The 18854-nt window shown below is 44.4% G+C and overlaps 10 non-coding genes and 1 pseudogene across 10 annotated transcripts; all 11 read left to right on the top strand.

Moving 5' to 3' along the window:
- Window positions 1-54: 54 nt before the first annotated feature.
- Window positions 55-245, top strand: LOC141225572 (U2 spliceosomal RNA). Its single transcript, XR_012292843.1, has one exon. It is a non-coding gene; the product is annotated as a U2 spliceosomal RNA (small nuclear RNA).
- A 1115-nt stretch (window positions 246-1360) lies between these two features.
- LOC141225156 (U2 spliceosomal RNA) lies at window positions 1361-1452 on the top strand (annotated as a pseudogene).
- A 799-nt stretch (window positions 1453-2251) lies between these two features.
- LOC141225102 (U2 spliceosomal RNA) lies at window positions 2252-2435 on the top strand. Its single transcript, XR_012292419.1, has one exon. It is a non-coding gene; the product is annotated as a U2 spliceosomal RNA (small nuclear RNA).
- A 1115-nt stretch (window positions 2436-3550) lies between these two features.
- Window positions 3551-3741, top strand: LOC141225598 (U2 spliceosomal RNA). Its single transcript, XR_012292869.1, has one exon. It is a non-coding gene; the product is annotated as a U2 spliceosomal RNA (small nuclear RNA).
- A 1115-nt stretch (window positions 3742-4856) lies between these two features.
- Window positions 4857-5047, top strand: LOC141225580 (U2 spliceosomal RNA). Its single transcript, XR_012292851.1, has one exon. It is a non-coding gene; the product is annotated as a U2 spliceosomal RNA (small nuclear RNA).
- Window positions 5048-6162: 1115 nt separating this feature from the next.
- Window positions 6163-6353, top strand: LOC141225579 (U2 spliceosomal RNA). The gene has a single exon (XR_012292850.1). It is a non-coding gene; the product is annotated as a U2 spliceosomal RNA (small nuclear RNA).
- A 1118-nt stretch (window positions 6354-7471) lies between these two features.
- Window positions 7472-7662, top strand: LOC141225470 (U2 spliceosomal RNA). The gene has a single exon (XR_012292744.1). It is a non-coding gene; the product is annotated as a U2 spliceosomal RNA (small nuclear RNA).
- A 6190-nt stretch (window positions 7663-13852) lies between these two features.
- On the top strand, window positions 13853-14043 carry LOC141225093 (U2 spliceosomal RNA). Its single transcript, XR_012292410.1, has one exon. It is a non-coding gene; the product is annotated as a U2 spliceosomal RNA (small nuclear RNA).
- Window positions 14044-15158: 1115 nt separating this feature from the next.
- On the top strand, window positions 15159-15349 carry LOC141225578 (U2 spliceosomal RNA). Its single transcript, XR_012292849.1, has one exon. It is a non-coding gene; the product is annotated as a U2 spliceosomal RNA (small nuclear RNA).
- A 1115-nt stretch (window positions 15350-16464) lies between these two features.
- LOC141225459 (U2 spliceosomal RNA) lies at window positions 16465-16655 on the top strand. The gene has a single exon (XR_012292733.1). It is a non-coding gene; the product is annotated as a U2 spliceosomal RNA (small nuclear RNA).
- Window positions 16656-17770: 1115 nt separating this feature from the next.
- LOC141225448 (U2 spliceosomal RNA) lies at window positions 17771-17961 on the top strand. The gene has a single exon (XR_012292721.1). It is a non-coding gene; the product is annotated as a U2 spliceosomal RNA (small nuclear RNA).
- Window positions 17962-18854: the final 893 nt, after the last annotated feature.

The following is an 18854-nucleotide window of genomic DNA, read 5'->3' as shown; positions in this document are numbered from 1 at the left end:
AATGGACTTTTCAGGATCCTTGGGTGGCTCCGTAGTTTGAAACCAATTCTGGTTATCGCTTCTCGGCCTTTTGGCTAAGATCAAGTGTAGTATCTGTTCTTATCAGTTTAATATCTGATACGTCCCCTATCTGGGGACCATATATTAAATGGATTTTTAGAACAGGGAGATGGAAAAACAGCTTGCTCTGTCCACTCCACGCATTGACCTGGTATTGCAGTATCTCCAGGACCGGTGCACCCCTTCTTTAATGCAGTTTCTAAAATCAGAAAGAATTGAATTCAATGTTTTTTGTTCATTTTGCTTGTTTGTCGGATTTTGGGATGGACTCTTTGGCTTTGCTTTTCTTCTCCTCATTGGATTTTTCATGTTCAAAGTTGCAGAAGCCAGATTACAAGCTCATTTTGGTTCAACTTCAGCAACTGTGCATTGCATTGCCATGTAATGTGATGCAATGCTATCTTTCTAGCTCTCCCTTTTTACTTCCTTTTGGATAAACAGACATATTAGGCAAGCATTTTGGAGCTTTCACCTAAATAACTACAGGTGGTGAGATAAGCTGCACAATATAATTGACCTTTCAGTATATTGTTGCACACACACCATCTATTTAGCAAATGCCCTTGTTATCAACAGCAGCCTTTTAAACTCACCTGAGCTAACAGGTATGTGCGCTGGTTACTCTGCTGCGCTTAAAATTTCTTTTTTGGTTTGCTACAATGCCTTTTCTGAAACGTTGTCTCCTTCTGCTGGAACACTGACTTCTTTCATTTAATGCCTGCAGACTATAAAAGAGAACCCAACCCAAAAAGTTTGGTTGATTAGTCTGTGGCATTCTGTTAAACTGTTGCTTATGGCGGTCTCTGTGAGCTTCTCAGCGACATTCAGCCAGCCAGGTATCCTGCCTGCAGTAGATGGAATGTGGCAATGGAATGCTGGCTGCGCGTGTCATAATAGGCTCTGAGCCTTTATATACCTGTGCACAGCAGCAGCCACCTTCAGTCTGCTGCTGGACAGCCAGCAGCAGCAGCAGCAGGAGAGGTATGTAATCAGGAGCCCTCCTGCTAAGGGTAGACAGCTGCTCGTTCCACCCCACCCCCCGCCTTAATTGGTTCTCCTCCCTTCCAACGGTGTTGAGGCGGGTGGGAACAGCAGGGGGTGAAGGTGCTGTGTTTAAAGAGGTGGAGTTATGCAGATCTAAAACGCGTGGATTGCAGCAGCAGCAAGCCGAAAAGTGCAGGCATGTAAGGGATCTAGAGGTTGACAACATGTCTTCTTAACGGGAGTCCAGGAGCTCATCTCCACAAATGGACTTTTCAGGATCCTTGGGTGGCTCCGTAGTTTGAAACCAATTCTTGTTATCGCTTCTCGGCCTTTTGGCTAAGATCAAGTGTAGTATCTTTCGAAAAGGCGGTTTTGGATGTTGGCCGCCCTAGTAGATTGATACATTATGCACACTGGGGTTTAGGCGCTTGTTAGTACGCCAGGTGGCTAATATAGTCATCTGGTGGAAAGCATGGCCCCCCAGGATCGACGCCATTGGGCCGGGGAAGATCGAAAGCCCGAAGTGTGAAGTGCCCCAGGAGTGGTGACCCTGGGGTGCCTTAACTCACTGGCATTGGGAACCCCACTTGAGTTTATGGCACATTTGCACTAGCACTTCAATATTTCTTTCTTCACACACACCCTTATTCCGGGCCTTCTGGCCTTAGGATGGGGAATTTTTCAATTCCCGGTCGAAGGTCCGGGCAGTATTATACTGTGAAACCTTCACTATTTATTTAATTTTTTTTTGTCACTGTGTGTCCACTTTTTCACGTGTGTCCATGTCCTTACTAGGATTTTGTCGGGATGCGGTTCCCTTACGGGTTCCTCTCTTGGCAGGTCTAGGGGAGGAGTGTGTGGCCATCAGGTTCCGCTCCCCCCTGAACCCCACTGGCTCTCCTCTTTCGGGAGGAGAGCGTTGTTGGCTCCCCTCTTCCGGGAGGGGAGCACAGTCTTTGGCTCCCAGTGCCTTGCTCGGGTGAGAACTCGGGCAGGTATTGGGGGTAAGATTGGGTCGCCTCTGGCTCCGGCTGGAGGTGGCTATTTGTCCCTGTTCCTCGCTGTGGCCTTCTGGCTCGGAGGGACGGGGAATGGTTTGGGGGACCCTTCTCCTTTTGGAGAGGGTTTCAAGAAGACCAGCATCCTAGTGCACTTTTTTTTGTGGCACTTGTCACTTTTTTAAGCGCACTCGGGTTTTGTACACGAATTCGGGGTTTCGATAAAAAAAAAAAAAAAAATCTGTTCTTATCAGTTTAATATCTGATACGTCCCCTATCTGGGGACCATATATTAAATGGATTTTTAGAACAGGGAGATGGAAAAAGAGCTTGCTCTGTCCACTCCACGCATTGACCTGGTATTGCATTATCTCCAGGACCGGTGCACCCCTTCTTTAATGCAGTTTCTAAAATCAGAAAGAATTGAATTCAATGTTTTTTGTTCATTTTGCTTGTTTGTCGGATTTTGGGATGGACTCTTTGGCTTTGCTTTTCTTCTCCTCATTGGATTTTTCATGTTCAAAGTTGCAGAAGCCAGATTACAAGCTCATTTTGGTTCAACTTCAGCAACTGTGCATTGCATTGCCATGTAATGTGATGCAATGCTATCTTTCTAGCTCTCCCTTTTTACTTCCTTTTGGATAAACAGACATATTAGGCAAGCATTTTGGAGCTTTCACCTAAATAACTACAGGTGGTGAGATAAGCTGCACAATATAATTGACCTTTCAGTATATTGTTGCACACACACCATCTATTTAGCAAATGCCCTTGTTATCAACAGCAGCCTTTTAAACTCACCTGAGCTAACAGGTATGTGCGCTGGTTACTCTGCTGCGCTTAAAATTTCTTTTTTGGTTTGCTACAATGCCTTTTCTGAAACGTTGTCTCCTTCTGCTGGAACACTGACTTCTTTCATTTAATGCCTGCAGACTATAAAAGAGAACCCAACCCAAAAAGTTTGGTTGATTAGTCTGTGGCATTCTGTTAAACTGTTGCTTATGGCCGTCTCTGTGAGCTTCTCAGCGACATTCAGCCAGCCAGGTATCCTGCCTGCAGTAGATGGAATGTGGCAATGGAACGCTGGCTGCGCGTGTCATAATAGGCTCTGAGCCTTTATATACCTGTGCACAGCAGCAGCCACCTTCAGTCTGCTGCTGGACAGCCAGCAGCAGCAGCAGCAGGAGAGGTATGTAATCAGGAGCCCTCCTGCTAAGGGTAGACAGCTGCTCGTTCCACCCCACCCCCCGCCTTAATTGGTTCTCCTCCCTTCCAACGGTGTTGAGGCGGGTGGGAACAGCAGGGGGTGAAGGTGCTGTGTTTAAAGAGGTGGAGTTATGCAGATCTAAAACGCGTGGATTGCAGCAGCAGCAAGCCGAAAAGTGCAGGCATGTAAGGGATCTAGAGGTTGACAACATGTCTTCTTAACGGGAGTCCAGGAGCTCATCTCCACAAATGGACTTTTCAGGATCCTTGGGTGGCTCCGTAGTTTGAAACCAATTCTGGTTATCGCTTCTCGGCCTTTTGGCTAAGATCAAGTGTAGTATCTGTTCTTATCAGTTTAATATCTGATACGTCCCCTATCTGGGGACCATATATTAAATGGATTTTTAGAACAGGGAGATGGAAAAAGAGCTTACTCTGTCCACTCCACGCATTGACCTGGTATTGCAGTATCTCCAGGACCGGTGCACCCCTTCTTTAATGCAGTTTCTAAAATCAGAAAGAATTGAATTCAATGTTTTTTGTTCATTTTGCTTGTTTGTCGGATTTTGGGATGGACTCTTTGGCTTTGCTTTTCTTCTCCTCATTGGATTTTTCATGTTCAAAGTTGCAGAAGCCAGATTACAAGCTCATTTTGGTTCAACTTCAGCAACTGTGCATTGCATTGCCATGTAATGTGATGCATTGCTATCTTTCTAGCTCTCCCTTTTTACTTCCTTTTGGATAAACAGACATATTAGGCAAGCATTTTGGAGCTTTCACCTAAATAACTACAGGTGGTGAGATAAGCTGCACAATATAATTGACCTTTCAGTATATTGTTGCACACACACCATCTATTTAGCAAATGCCCTTGTTATCAACAGCAGCCTTTTAAACTCACCTGAGCTAACAGGTATGTGCGCTGGTTACTCTGCTGCGCTTAAAATTTCTTTTTTGGTTTGCTACAATGCCTTTTCTGAAACGTTGTCTCCTTCTGCTGGAACACTGACTTCTTTCATTTAATGCCTGCAGACTATAAAAGAGAACCCAAACCAAAAAGTTTGGTTGATTAGTCTGTGGCATTCTGTTAAACTGTTGCTTATGGCGGTCTCTGTGAGCTTCTCAGCGACATTCAGCCAGCCAGGTATCCTGCCTGCAGTAGATGGAATGTGGCAATGGAACGCTGGCTGCGCGTGTCATAATAGGCTCTGAGCCTTTATATACCTGTGCACAGCAGCAGCCACCTTCAGTCTGCTGCTGGACAGCCAGCAGCAGCAGCAGCAGGAGAGGTATGTAATCAGGAGCCCTCCTGCTAAGGGTAGACAGCTGCTCGTTCCACCCCACCCCCCGCCTTAATTGGTTCTCCTCCCTTCCAACGGTGTTGAGGCGGGTGGGAACAGCAGGGGGTGAAGGTGCTGTGTTTAAAGAGGTGGAGTTATGCAGATCTAAAACGCGTGGATTGCAGCAGCAGCAAGCCGAAAAGTGCAGGCATGTAAGGGATCTAGAGGTTGACAACATGTCTTCTTAACGGGAGTCCAGGAGCTCATCTCCACAAATGGACTTTTCAGGATCCTTGGGTGGCTCCGTAGTTTGAAACCAATTCTGGTTATCGCTTCTCGGCCTTTTGGCTAAGATCAAGTGTAGTATCTGTTCTTATCAGTTTAATATCTGATACGTCCCCTATCTGGGGACCATATATTAAATGGATTTTTAGAACAGGGAGATGGAAAAAGAGCTTGCTCTGTCCACTCCACCCATTGACCTGGTATTGCAGTATCTCCAGGACCGGTGCACCCCTTCTTTAATGCAGTTTCTAAAATCAGAAAGAATTGAATTCAATGTTTTTTGTTCATTTTGCTTGTTTGTCGGATTTTGGGATGGACTCTTTGGCTTTGCTTTTCTTCTCCTCATTGGATTTTTCATGTTCAAAGTTGCAGAAGCCAGATTACAAGCTCATTTTGGTTCAACTTCAGCAACTGTGCATTGCATTGCCATGTAATGTGATGCAATGCTATCTTTCTAGCTCTCCCTTTTTACTTCCTTTTGGATAAACAGACATATTAGGCAAGCATTTTGGAGCTTTCACCTAAATAACTACAGGTGGTGAGATAAGCTGCACAATATAATTGACCTTTCAGTATATTGTTGCACACACACCATCTATTTAGCAAATGCCCTTGTTATCAACAGCAGCCTTTTAAACTCACCTGAGCTAACAGGTATGTGCGCTGGTTACTCTGCTGCGCTTAAAATTTCTTTTTTGGTTTGCTACAATGCCTTTTCTGAAACGTTGTCTCCTTCTGCTGGAACACTGACTTCTTTCATTTAATGCCTGCAGACTATAAAAGAGAACCCAAACCAAAAAGTTTGGTTGATTAGTCTGTGGCATTCTGTTAAACTGTTGCTTATGGCGGTCTCTGTGAGCTTCTCAGCGACATTCAGCCAGCCAGGTATCCTGCCTGCAGTAGATGGAATGTGGCAATGGAACGCTGGCTGCGCGTGTCATAATAGGCTCTGAGCCTTTATATACCTGTGCACAGCAGCAGCCACCTTCAGTCTGCTGCTGGACAGCCAGCAGCAGCAGCAGCAGGAGAGGTATGTAATCAGGAGCCCTCCTGCTAAGGGTAGACAGCTGCTCGTTCCACCCCACCCCCCGCCTTAATTGGTTCTCCTCCCTTCCAACGGTGTTGAGGCGGGTGGGAACAGCAGGGGGTGAAGGTGCTGTGTTTAAAGAGGTGGAGTTATGCAGATCTAAAACGCGTGGATTGCAGCAGCAGCAAGCCGAAAAGTGCAGGCATGTAAGGGATCTAGAGGTTGACAACATGTCTTCTTAACGGGAGTCCAGGAGCTCATCTCCACAAATGGACTTTTCAGGATCCTTGGGTGGCTCCGTAGTTTGAAACCAATTCTGGTTATCGCTTCTCGGCCTTTTGGCTAAGATCAAGTGTAGTATCTGTTCTTATCAGTTTAATATCTGATACGTCCCCTATCTGGGGACCATATATTAAATGGATTTTTAGAACAGGGAGATGGAAAAAGAGCTTGCTCTGTCCACTCCACCCATTGACCTGGTATTGCAGTATCTCCAGGACCGGTGCACCCCTTCTTTAATGCAGTTTCTAAAATCAGAAAGAATTGAATTCAATGTTTTTTGTTCATTTTGCTTGTTTGTCGGATTTTGGGATGGACTCTTTGGCTTTGCTTTTCTTCTCCTCATTGGATTTTTCATGTTCAAAGTTGCAGAAGCCAGATTACAAGCTCATTTTGGTTCAACTTCAGCAACTGTGCATTGCATTGCCATGTAATGTGATGCAATGCTATCTTTCTAGCTCTCCCTTTTTACTTCCTTTTGGATAAACAGACATATTAGGCAAGCATTTTGGAGCTTTCACCTAAATAACTACAGGTGGTGAGATAAGCTGCACAATATAATTGACCTTTCAGTATATTGTTGCACACACACCATCTATTTAGCAAATGCCCTTGTTATCAACAGCAGCCTTTTAAACTCACCTGAGCTAACAGGTATGTGCGCTGGTTACTCTGCTGCGCTTAAAATTTCTTTTTTGGTTTGCTACAATGCCTTTTCTGAAACGTTGTCTCCTTCTGCTGGAACACTGACTTCTTTCATTTAATGCCTGCAGACTATAAAAGAGAACCCAACCCAAAAAGTTTGGTTGATTAGTCTGTGGCATTCTGTTAAACTGTTGCTTATGGCGGTCTCTGTGAGCTTCTCAGCGACATTCAGCCAGCCAGGTATCCTGCCTGCAGTAGATGGAATGTGGCAATGGAACGCTGGCTGCGCGTGTCATAATAGGCTCTGAGCCTCTATATACCTGTGCACAGCAGCAGCCACCTTCAGTCTGCTGCTGGACAGCCAGCAGCAGCAGCAGCAGCAGGAGAGGTATGTAATCAGGAGCCCTCCTGCTAAGGGTAGACAGCTGCTCGTTCCACCCCACCCCCCGCCTTAATTGGTTCTCCTCCCTTCCAACGGTGTTGAGGCGGGTGGGAACAGCAGGGGGTGAAGGTGCTGTGTTTAAAGAGGTGGAGTTATGCAGATCTAAAACGCGTGGATTGCAGCAGCAGCAAGCCGAAAAGTGCAGGCAAGTAAGGGATCTAGAGGTTGACAACATGTCTTCTTAACGGGAGTCCAGGAGCTCATCTCCACAAATGGACTTTTCAGGATCCTTGGGTGGCTCCGTAGTTTGAAACCAATTCTGGTTATCGCTTCTCGGCCTTTTGGCTAAGATCAAGTGTAGTATCTGTTCTTATCAGTTTAATATCTGATACGTCCCCTATCTGGGGACCATATATTAAATGGATTTTTAGAACAGGGAGATGGAAAAAGAGCTTGCTCTGTCCACTCCACGCATTGACCTGGTATTGCAGTATCTCCAGGACCGGTGCACCCCTTCTTTAATGCAGTTTCTAAAATCAGAAAGAATTGAATTCAATGTTTTTTGTTCATTTTGCTTGTTTGTCGGATTTTGGGATGGACTCTTTGGCTTTGCTTTTCTTCTCCTCATTGGATTTTTCATGTTCAAAGTTGCAGAAGCCAGATTACAAGCTCATTTTGGTTCAACTTCAGCAACTGTGCATTGCATTGCCATGTAATGTGATGCAATGCTATCTTTCTAGCTCTCCCTTTTTACTTCCTTTTGGATAAACAGACATATTAGGCAAGCATTTTGGAGCTTTCACCTAAATAACTACAGGTGGTGAGATAAGCTGCACAATATAATTGACCTTTCAGTATATTGTTGCACACACACCATCTATTTAGCAAATGCCCTTGTTATCAACAGCAGCCTTTTAAACTCACCTGAGCTAACAGGTATGTGCGCTGGTTACTCTGCTGCGCTTAAAATTTCTTTTTTGGTTTGCTACAATGCCTTTTCTGAAACGTTGTCTCCTTCTGCTGGAACACTGACTTCTTTCATTTAATGCCTGCAGACTATAAAAGAGAACCCAACCCAAAAAGTTTGGTTGATTAGTCTGTGGCATTCTGTTAAACTGTTGCTTATGGCGGTCTCTGTGAGCTTCTCAGCGACATTCAGCCAGCCAGGTATCCTGCCTGCAGTAGATGGAATGTGGCAATGGAACGCTGGCTGCGCGTGTCATAATAGGCTCTGAGCCTTTATATACCTGTGCACAGCAGCAGCCACCTTCAGTCTGCTGCTGGACAGCCAGCAGCAGCAGCAGCAGGAGAGGTATGTAATCAGGAGCCCTTCTGCTAAGGGTAGACAGCTGCTCGTTCCACCCCACCCCCAGCCTTAATTGGTTCTCCTCCCTTCCAACGGTGTTGAGGTGGGTGGGAACAGCAGGGGGTGAAGGTGCTGTGTTTAAAGAGGTGGAGTTATGCAGATCTAAAACGCGTGGATTGCAGCAGCAGCAAGCCGAAAAGTGCAGGCATGTAAGGGATCTAGAGGTTGACAACATGTCTTCTTAACGGGAGTCCAGGAGCTCATCTCCACAAATGGACTTTTCAGGATCCTTGGGTGGCTCCGTAGTTTGAAACCAATTCTGGTTATCGCTTCTCGGCCTTTTGGCTCAGATCTGTAATGGGTCTAGTCATTTGGCTGTCTGTGCGTTAACTCTTGGCCCTGTGGCATCGCCATTTTATGGCTTAAGCCACTTGCTGCTATAAGGAGTTGGCCAGTAGACACGACTAGCGATAATGGGACGCATTCGATACGCTGGGCCCGGTGAGGCTCGAGTGAAGTTTGGAATCCAGATTGATGTGGAAGAAGGCAAAGAAGGAATCTTTACCCTCAGCTTCGTGGTGAAGGAGATTTTGTTTGGACTCCTTGAAGTGAAGAAGGAAGAAATCTTGTGCCTCCAGCAATTCAAAAGCAAGTATAATCTTGTATTTACTTCTATGGCTGTTTGCAACAATTTCTATGATTGTTTGAAAAAGAATCTGGACAATCAATATTTGGATGGGCTGACTTTTGTCATCTTGTATTGCTCCAAAGAGGTACCTCTGACTGTTTTCATGTACAACCCACATGTGGACTTGGCTTTGATTTATGCCTTTCTAAATAGGCACTGCTATATTACCAAGGTGGCAGTAAAAGTCATGAATGAGGAGGAACTATGGACCGGTAAATATCGTTTCATGGTCAAGTTCCGGGAAAGTCCTGATGAACCAGGGGGTATACATTATCCTCCATCAAATTTTTCCATTGGGAGTGAGCGGGGTTACCTGTTCTTCCCCAATGCGCCCAGGTTTTGTCGTCATTGTAGGAGGTATGGCCATACTCAGGAAGCATGCGACATCAGACAGATTATTTGCAGGAAGTGCAATGAGGTGGGTCATTCTTCCAATAATTGCAAAAATGAAATAGTCTGTAACCTCTGCGGAGAGAAGGGGCATGCCTTCAGAGACTGTATATTCCATCCTGGTTCATATGCGGGGGCAGCGGGAAGGGGAAGGAGAAGAAATGAATCTCCTGCACCCACAGCTACAACTCCGACTGCTCCAACTCCGACTGCTCCGATATCTACTCTGGCTTTCCTGGATGAGGAGGAGGCTCGGGTTGCTTTTCCAGAACTGGTTCGTGTGAATGTAAGAGGAAATATGGAGCTGGCACCTGAGCCACCGGTGCAGAGGGCCGCGTCTGTGGCTTCAGATGTCAGTGAGTCTGAGACGATAACTGATGATCGTATAGGCATGGAAGTGGCCCCGGTGGAGGATCTGGAGGCTGAAATTCCAGACATGATGGTTACATTGCAGGGAAGAGGAGTCTGATCTGACCAGAACACCGCATGTGGCCTGGAGCGATGTCGTTTCTGACCTTGAGGAGGAGGGAGGTCAGGGGGACTTTGACCCCCAGCGGCGGGATTATAGTTCAGATGAAGATGGAGGCGCTTCAGTGAAGAAAAAGAAGAAAACTGAACCATCCTTTTCCCCTTTAAGTGACTGCAGTGTGAGTCCAGCCCGGGTGTACCCTACTGCATCCGATCCCCAAGATGTGTCTTTTTTGGGGGAAGGCACAAACTACGATATCTGCACGTCCAGCGTCCTACCCCCAGAAGGGTTAGGATGATGTACAGGTGGGCATGTTGTCGTGACCTGCCACATCAAATTAATAGATGGGTGCCCAAGTTGCTCTCAGCATCTTGTCGCTAAATGTTCGGCTGATTAAATCTGAGTCGAGAAGAGTGGCAATTTTGGACTACTTGAGCAACTTGGATGCGGACGTATACTGTGTCCAGGAGTGTGGGATCTCCGATCCCTTAAGTGAAAATGCATGGCCTTTAGGTCAAAGTGTGTGGTCTGGTTCTGTATGTAATAAAAATTGTGGGGTAGGTGTTTTGGTGAAGGGTTATAGTGTTAAGATAGAAAGTTACATGGTGGTGGAGGCGGGGAGGTGTGTAATATGTAAGTTAAATTGTAGGGGGTGGAGGGTTAGGGTGGTAAATATGTATGCACCAATAGATAAAGGGGAGAGGCTGGAAATTTTTGAGAAATTATGTTTTTTTTTATCTGGCAAAATGCCAATAATTTTTGTTGGAGATTTCAATTGTGTGACGGAGGGGGATAAGATGGATGTTACAGGTAAAAGACTCAAGAGTCTTGTGGCGGATTTTTCCTTACAGGATGCTGCGGAAGTTTTTTTAGGTAATCCACCTCCTGCGACCTATAAGGCCGACAGGGGAGGCATAGAGTCTAGAATAGACCGTATCTTCTTTTCTTCACAAAATGTTATTTGTAGGAATTTCCAGCAGGAAGATGTTCCCTTCTCTGACCATGTGTGTTTGAGGGCACGTCTAGAAGGTAAGATTTCCTTTGTATATGGTGGTGGCGTGTGGAAACTTAATGTGCGTTTGCTGGAAGATAATAGGATCATGCGTGATTTTAGGCGAATGTATGTTAGGTGGAGGGATAAAAAAAGTGATTTCAGGAATGTGCTTGAGTGGTGGGACTGGATGAAGAGTGAGATTGGTTTTTTCTTTAGAAAAAGGGGCAGGAGGAAAGCAGCAATGAATAGAGCAAAATTTAATGATTTAAGCTCTAGACTGGAGTGGCTGAGGAAGTTAAGGATGATTGGAGTGGATGTGGATGTTTTGATGTGTCAAGTGAAAGAAGAGATTAAGAAATATATTGAGGGTAAAGGGAAAGAAATTATTTACCGTTCTAAGATTGAACATTTGGAGAAAAATGAGAAATGCACAAGGTTTTTTTTCAAAAAAGTTTTTGGGAAGAAAGTAGATATGGATGAGGTGGTGAATGGTGATGGGGTGTGTGTGAGTGGGAAGGATGTGATGCAGGAGGTGGTGTTGTTTTATAAGGAGTTGTATGGGGAAAAATGGGTTGATGATAGGATGTTGACTGATGCTTTGGGGTGTTTAGAAGGTTGTTTGGGTGAGGATGAACGTGAAATATTGGATGATGTAATTGTGTTGGATGAAGTTAAAAAAGTGGTGATGTCTGCGAGTAAGAATAAAACACCTGGGAAGGATGGACTGCCCGTGGAGTTATATGTTAAGGAATGGGACACGATGGGAAATGACTTATTGGAGGTGTGCCAGTATATGTTCACGGAGAATATGTTGAGTGAATCTATGAGAGATGGGGTGGTGGTTTTGGTTCATAAGAAAGGTGATAAAAAGGATTTGGGGAATTGGAGGCCAATCACCCTTTTGAATGCAGACTATAAGGTGTTTAGTAAATTGTTGGCTAGCCGGATGCGGGAAGTGATTGGCGGTGTGGTGGATGAAGATCAAGTGTGTGCAGTGCCTGGGAGAAGTATGACTGAAAATTTGGTGTTGTTGCGTGATGTGATTGGGGATTGTATGAGTCGTAAGCAGAAATGTTTGTTGTTTTCGGTTGATTTTGAAAAAGCTTTTGACCGTGTGTCACATAGCTTTATGTTTAATGTTTTGTCTAAGATGGGTTATTCCAGGAATTTTGTAAACTGTGTTAGGAGTTTGTATTGTAATGTTTCAAGTGAATTTTTGGTGAATGGGTGGTTAAGTGAGAAAGTGAGAATTAAATCAGGAGTGCGTCAGGGGTGCCCTATGTCCCCTTTTTTGTTTATTAGTGTGATTGAAGTGTTGATGTGTATGGTTAGGAAGGATAAGGTTATGAGAGGTGTGATGATTCCTGGGAGTAATGGAAAGGATGTGAGAATTCTAGGTTACATGGATGATGTAGTGATTGTGAGTGGGAATATGGCTGCGATGAGTAGGGCAAGGTTGATATTAAGTTTGTTTTGTAGTGTCTCAGCTTTTAAGGTCAATTGGACTAAGAGTTCCTTTAAATGTTTTGGTGAGAGGAATGTACGGATGGATGGTGTGAGGTGTGAGGATGGTGCAATAAAGGTGCTTGGGATTAAGTTTAATGATGATTTGAAAGGAAATGAGAGTTGGGAAGATTGTGGGGTGAGAGTGGTGCGCAAGTTGAATTTTTGGCGAATGAGAGAATTAACTCTGACTGGGAAAGTTCTGATTATTAAGGCGGTTATTTTGCCTATTTTGTTGTTTGTTGCGAATGTATATCCTGCTGCTTTTAAGAAAATTAGGAAAACTGAGAAATTCATCTTTAATTTTCTTTGGGGAAGTCGCATGGAGAAATTGAAACGGGAATATGTCTATAAGTTATGTGTAAATGGTGGTTTGGATTTTCCAAATATTGATTTCTTTTTAGGGATTGGTTACGTGAAAATGGTGGTGGTGGTTCTAGGGAAAAGTAATAAGTGTGCTTATATGATGAAGTATTCGGCTGGATGGATGCTTTATGGCTTAAAGTGGGTCAAAAGGGATGCTAGAGTGCCTGTTGCTTTTAAGTGTCCTGTATGGTATGGTTGTGTTGAGAAATTTGTAAGGAAGTATGATTTGTTGTCCGTTAACATGAGTGATTTTAGGCAAAAGAAGAAAGTCATTAGGATGGTGCGTGAGCGTGAGGTGGTATGTAATATCAATGGGTTGAGAGGGGAGGAAGTAACCGAGATGTGGAGAAAATTAAGTATAGATGGTGTGACTAACAGACAGAGAGATATCGCTTGGATGATATTGCATGACATTTTGCCTGTTAGAGATGTGCAAAAGAAGAGGGATTTAGTTAAATCTGAGGTATGCCCGAGGGATGGATGTGGTTTGAGAGAGCATGTTAGACATATGGTATGGGATTGTGATTTTGCATATGATGTATGGAAGGGTATAGGGGGACTTTGCAAGGAATTGGTGGGTGTAAAGTATGTTAATTGGAAACTTGCTATGTTTGGGATGGGTGCATGTAGTAGAATTAAGGATAGGATTTTATGGTTGTTGGTGGTGTGTGTAATTGAAAGTTTGTGGGATGCGAGGAATTTGTTAGTTTTCAAAAGGAAGAAAATGTCAGTTAATGAATGTTTGAGATTGATTCTGTCACGTATGTATGTAATATACCTCTGGGATCAGGAACGTGGAAGTATTATAGATGCTGAAGGGATCTGGAAGTTTAAAAAGTGGAGGTTTTTGGTAAAGTTTAATTCGTAGTGTATAATGTACCTGATGATAAGGTTTGGTTTTATTTTTGATTATATACCAAGTGTGATGAAAGGCTAAGTGTCAATGAAAGGCTTTTGTAAGTCGATTTGATTGAGCTTATGCTCCGGCCTATCTGATTTGGTTAAAAAAAAAAAAAAAAAAAAAAAAATCTGTTCTTATCAGTTTAATATCTGATACGTCCCCTATCTGGGGACCATATATTAAATGGATTTTTAGAACAGGGAGATGGAAAAAGAGCTTGCTCTGTCCACTCCACGCATTGACCTGGTATTGCAGTATCTCCAGGACCGGTGCACCCCTTCTTTAATGCAGTTTCTAAAATCAGAAAGAATTGAATTCAATGTTTTTTGTTCATTTTGCTTGTTTGTCGGATTTTGGGATGGACTCTTTGGCTTTGCTTTTCTTCTCCTCATTGGATTTTTCATGTTCAAAGTTGCAGAAGCCAGATTACAAGCTCATTTTGGTTCAACTTCAGCAACTGTGCATTGCATTGCCATGTAATGTGATGCAATGCTATCTTTCTAGCTCTCCCTTTTTACTTCCTTTTGGATAAACAGACATATTAGGCAAGCATTTTGGAGCTTTCACCTAAATAACTACAGGTGGTGAGATAAGCTGCACAATATAATTGACCTTTCAGTATATTGTTGCACACACACCATCTATTTAGCAAATGCCCTTGTTATCAACAGCAGCCTTTTAAACTCACCTGAGCTAACAGGTATGTGCGCTGGTTACTCTGCTGCGCTTAAAATTTCTTTTTTGGTTTGCTACAATGCCTTTTCTGAAACGTTGTCTCCTTCTGCTGGAACACTGACTTCTTTCATTTAATGCCTGCAGACTATAAAAGAGAACCCAACCCAAAAAGTTTGGTTGATTAGTCTGTGGCATTCTGTTAAACTGTTGCTTATGGCGGTCTCTGTGAGCTTCTCAGCGACATTCAGCCAGCCAGGTATCCTGCCTGCAGTAGATGGAATGTGGCAATGGAACGCTGGCTGCGCGTGTCATAATAGGCTCTGAGCCTTTATATACCTGTGCACAGCAGCAGCCACCTTCAGTCTGCTGCTGGACAGCCAGCAGCAGCAGCAGCAGGAGAGGTATGTAATCAGGAGCCCTCCTGCTAAGGGTAGACAGCTGCTCGTTCCACCCCACCCCCCGCCTTAATTGGTTCTCCTCCCTTCCAACGGTGTTGAGGCGGGTGGGAACAGCAGGGGGTGAAGGTGCTGTGTTTAAAGAGGTGGAGTTATGCAGATCTAAAACGCGTGGATTGCAGCAGCAGCAAGCCGAAAAGTGCAGGCATGTAAGGGATCTAGAGGTTGACAACATGTCTTCTTAACGGGAGTCCAGGAGCTCATCTCCACAAATGGACTTTTCAGGATCCTTGGGTGGCTCCGTAGTTTGAAACCAATTCTGGTTATCGCTTCTCGGCCTTTTGGCTAAGATCAAGTGTAGTATCTGTTCTTATCAGTTTAATATCTGATACGTCCCCTATCTGGGGACCATATATTAAATGGATTTTTAGAACAGGGAGATGGAAAAAGAGCTTGCTCTGTCCACTCCACCCATTGACCTGGTATTGCAGTATCTCCAGGACCGGTGCACCCCTTCTTTAATGCAGTTTCTAAAATCAGAAAGAATTGAATTCAATGTTTTTTGTTCATTTTGCTTGTTTGTCGGATTTTGGGATGGACTCTTTGGCTTTGCTTTTCTTCTCCTCATTGGATTTTTCATGTTCAAAGTTGCAGAAGCCAGATTACAAGCTCATTTTGGTTCAACTTCAGCAACTGTGCATTGCATTGCCATGTAATGTGATGCAATGCTATCTTTCTAGCTCTCCCTTTTTACTTCCTTTTGGATAAACAGACATATTAGGCAAGCATTTTGGAGCTTTCACCTAAATAACTACAGGTGGTGAGATAAGCTGCACAATATAATTGACCTTTCAGTATATTGTTGCACACACACCATCTATTTAGCAAATGCCCTTGTTATCAAGAGCAGCCTTTTAAACTCACCTGAGCTAACAGGTATGTGCGCTGGTTACTCTGCTGCGCTTAAAATTTCTTTTTTGGTTTGCTACAATGCCTTTTCTGAAACGTTGTCTCCTTCTGCTGGAACACTGACTTCTTTCATTTAATGCCTGCAGACTATAAAAGAGAACCCAACCCAAAAAGTTTGGTTGATTAGTCTGTGGCATTCTGTTAAACTGTTGCTTATGGCGGTCTCTGTGAGCTTCTCAGCGACATTCAGCCAGCCAGGTATCCTGCCTGCAGTAGATGGAATGTGGCAATGGAACGCTGGCTGCGCGTGTCATAATAGGCTCTGAGCCTTTATATACCTGTGCACAGCAGCAGCCACCTTCAGTGTGCTGCTGGACAGCCAGCAGCAGCAGCAGCAGGAGAGGTATGTAATCAGGAGCACTCCTGCTAAGGGTAGACAGCTGCTCGTTCCACCCCACCCCCCGCCTTAATTGGTTCTCCTCCCTTCCAACGGTGTTGAGGCGGGTGGGAACAGCAGGGGGTGAAGGTGCTGTGTTTAAAGAGGTGGAGTTATGCAGATCTAAAACGCGTGGATTGCAGCAGCAGCAAGCCGAAAAGTGCAGGCATGTAAGGGATCTAGAGGTTGACAACATGTCTTCTTAACGGGAGTCCAGGAGCTCATCTCCACAAATGGACTTTTCAGGATCCTTGGGTGGCTCCGTAGTTTGAAACCAATTCTGGTTATCGCTTCTCGGCCTTTTGGCTAAGATCAAGTGTAGTATCTGTTCTTATCAGTTTAATATCTGATACGTCCCCTATCTGGGGACCATATATTAAATGGATTTTTAGAACAGGGAGATGGAAAAAGAGCTTGCTCTGTCCACTCCACGCATTGACCTGGTATTGCAGTATCTCCAGGACCGGTGCACCCCTTCTTTAATGCAGTTTCTAAAATCAGAAAGAATTGAATTCAATGTTTTTTGTTCATTTTGCTTGTTTGTCGGATTTTGGGATGGACTCTTTGGCTTTGCTTTTCTTCTCCTCATTGGATTTTTCATGTTCAAAGTTGCAGAAGCCAGATTACAAGCTCATTTTGGTTCAACTTCAGCAACTGTGCATTGCATTGCCATGTAATGTGATGCAATGCTATCTTTCTAGCTCTCCCTTTTTACTTCCTTTTGGATAAACAGACATATTAGGCAAGCATTTTGGAGCTTTCACCTAAATAACTACAGGTGGTGAGATAAGCTGCACAATATAATTGACCTTTCAGTATATTGTTGCACACACACCATCTATTTAGCAAATGCCCTTGTTATCAACAGCAGCCTTTTAAACTCACCTGAGCTAACAGGTATGTGCGCTGGTTACTCTGCTGCGCTTAAAATTTCTTTTTTGGTTTGCTACAATGCCTTTTCTGAAACGTTGTCTCCTTCTGCTGGAACACTGACTTCTTTCATTTAATGCCTGCAGACTATAAAAGAGAACCCAACCCAAAAAGTTTGGTTGATTAGTCTGTGGCATTCTGTTAAACTGTTGCTTATGGCGGTCTCTGTGAGCTTCTCAGCGACATTCAGCCAGCCAGGTATCCTGCCTGCAGTAGATGGAATGTGGCAATGGAACGCTGGCTGCGCGTGTCATAATAGGCTCTGAGCCTTTATATACCTGTGCACAGCAGCAGCCACCTTCAGTCTGCTGCTGGACAGCCAGCAGCAGCAGCAGCAGGAGAGGTATGTAATCAGGAGCCCTCCTGCTAAGGGTAGACAGCTGCTCGTTCCACCCCACCCCCCGCCTTAATTGGTTCTCCTCCCTTCCAACGGTGTTGAGGCGGGTGGGAACAGCAGGGGGTGAAGGTGCTGTGTTTAAAGAGGTGGAGTTATGCAGATCTAAAACGCGTGGATTGCAGCAGCAGCAAGCCGAAAAGTGCAGGCATGTAAGGGATCTAGAGGTTGACAACATGTCTTCTTAACGGGAGTCCAGGAGCTCATCTCCACAAATGGACTTTTCAGGATCCTTGGGTGGCTCCGTAGTTTGAAACCAATTCTGGTTATCGCTTCTCGGCCTTTTGGCTAAGATCAAGTGTAGTATCTGTTCTTATCAGTTTAATATCTGATACGTCCCCTATCTGGGGACCATATATTAAATGGATTTTTAGAACAGGGAGATGGAAAAAGAGCTTGCTCTGTCCACTCCACGCATTGACCTGGTATTGCAGTATCTCCAGGACCGGTGCACCCCTTCTTTAATGCAGTTTCTAAAATCAGAAAGAATTGAATTCAATGTTTTTTGTTCATTTTGCTTGTTTGTCGGATTTTGGGATGGACTCTTTGGCTTTGCTTTTCTTCTCCTCATTGGATTTTTCATGTTCAAAGTTGCAGAAGCCAGATTACAAGCTCATTTTGGTTCAACTTCAGCAACTGTGCATTGCATTGCCATGTAATGTGATGCAATGCTATCTTTCTAGCTCTCCCTTTTTACTTCCTTTTGGATAAACAGACATATTAGGCAAGCATTTTGGAGCTTTCACCTAAATAACTACAGGTGGTGAGATAAGCTGCACAATATAATTGACCTTTCAGTATATTGTTGCACACACACCATCTATTTAGCAAATGCCCTTGTTATCAACAGCAGCCTTTTAAACTCACCTGAGCTAACAGGTATGTGCGCTGGTTACTCTGCTGCGCTTAAAATTTCTTTTTTGGTTTGCTACAATGCCTTTTCTGAAACGTTGTCTCCTTCTGCTGGAACACTGACTTCTTTCATTTAATGCCTGCAGACTATAAAAGAGAACCCAACCCAAAAAGTTTGGTTGATTAGTCTGTGGCATTCTGTTAAACTGTTGCTTATGGCGGTCTCTGTGAGCTTCTCAGCGACATTCAGCCAGCCAGGTATCCTGCCTGCAGTAGATGGAATGTGGCAATGGAACGCTGGCTGCGCATGTCATAATAGGCTCTGAGCCTTTATATACCTGTGCACAGCAGCAGCCACCTTCAGTCTGCTGCTGGACAGCCAGCAGCAGCAGCAGCAGGAGAGGTATGTAATCAGGAGCCCTCCTGCTAAGGGTAGACAGCTGCTCGTTCCACCCCACCCCCCGCCTTAATTGGTTCTCCTCCCTTCCAACGGTGTTGAG

Source organism: Phyllobates terribilis, unplaced genomic scaffold (genome assembly GCF_046119375.1).
Source record: "Phyllobates terribilis strain yellow unplaced genomic scaffold, ASM4611937v1 Scaffold_404__1_contigs__length_1715579, whole genome shotgun sequence".
Classification (NCBI taxonomy): Eukaryota; Metazoa; Chordata; class Amphibia; order Anura; family Dendrobatidae; genus Phyllobates; species Phyllobates terribilis.
This window is presented reverse-complemented; position numbering and strand designations above follow the sequence as displayed.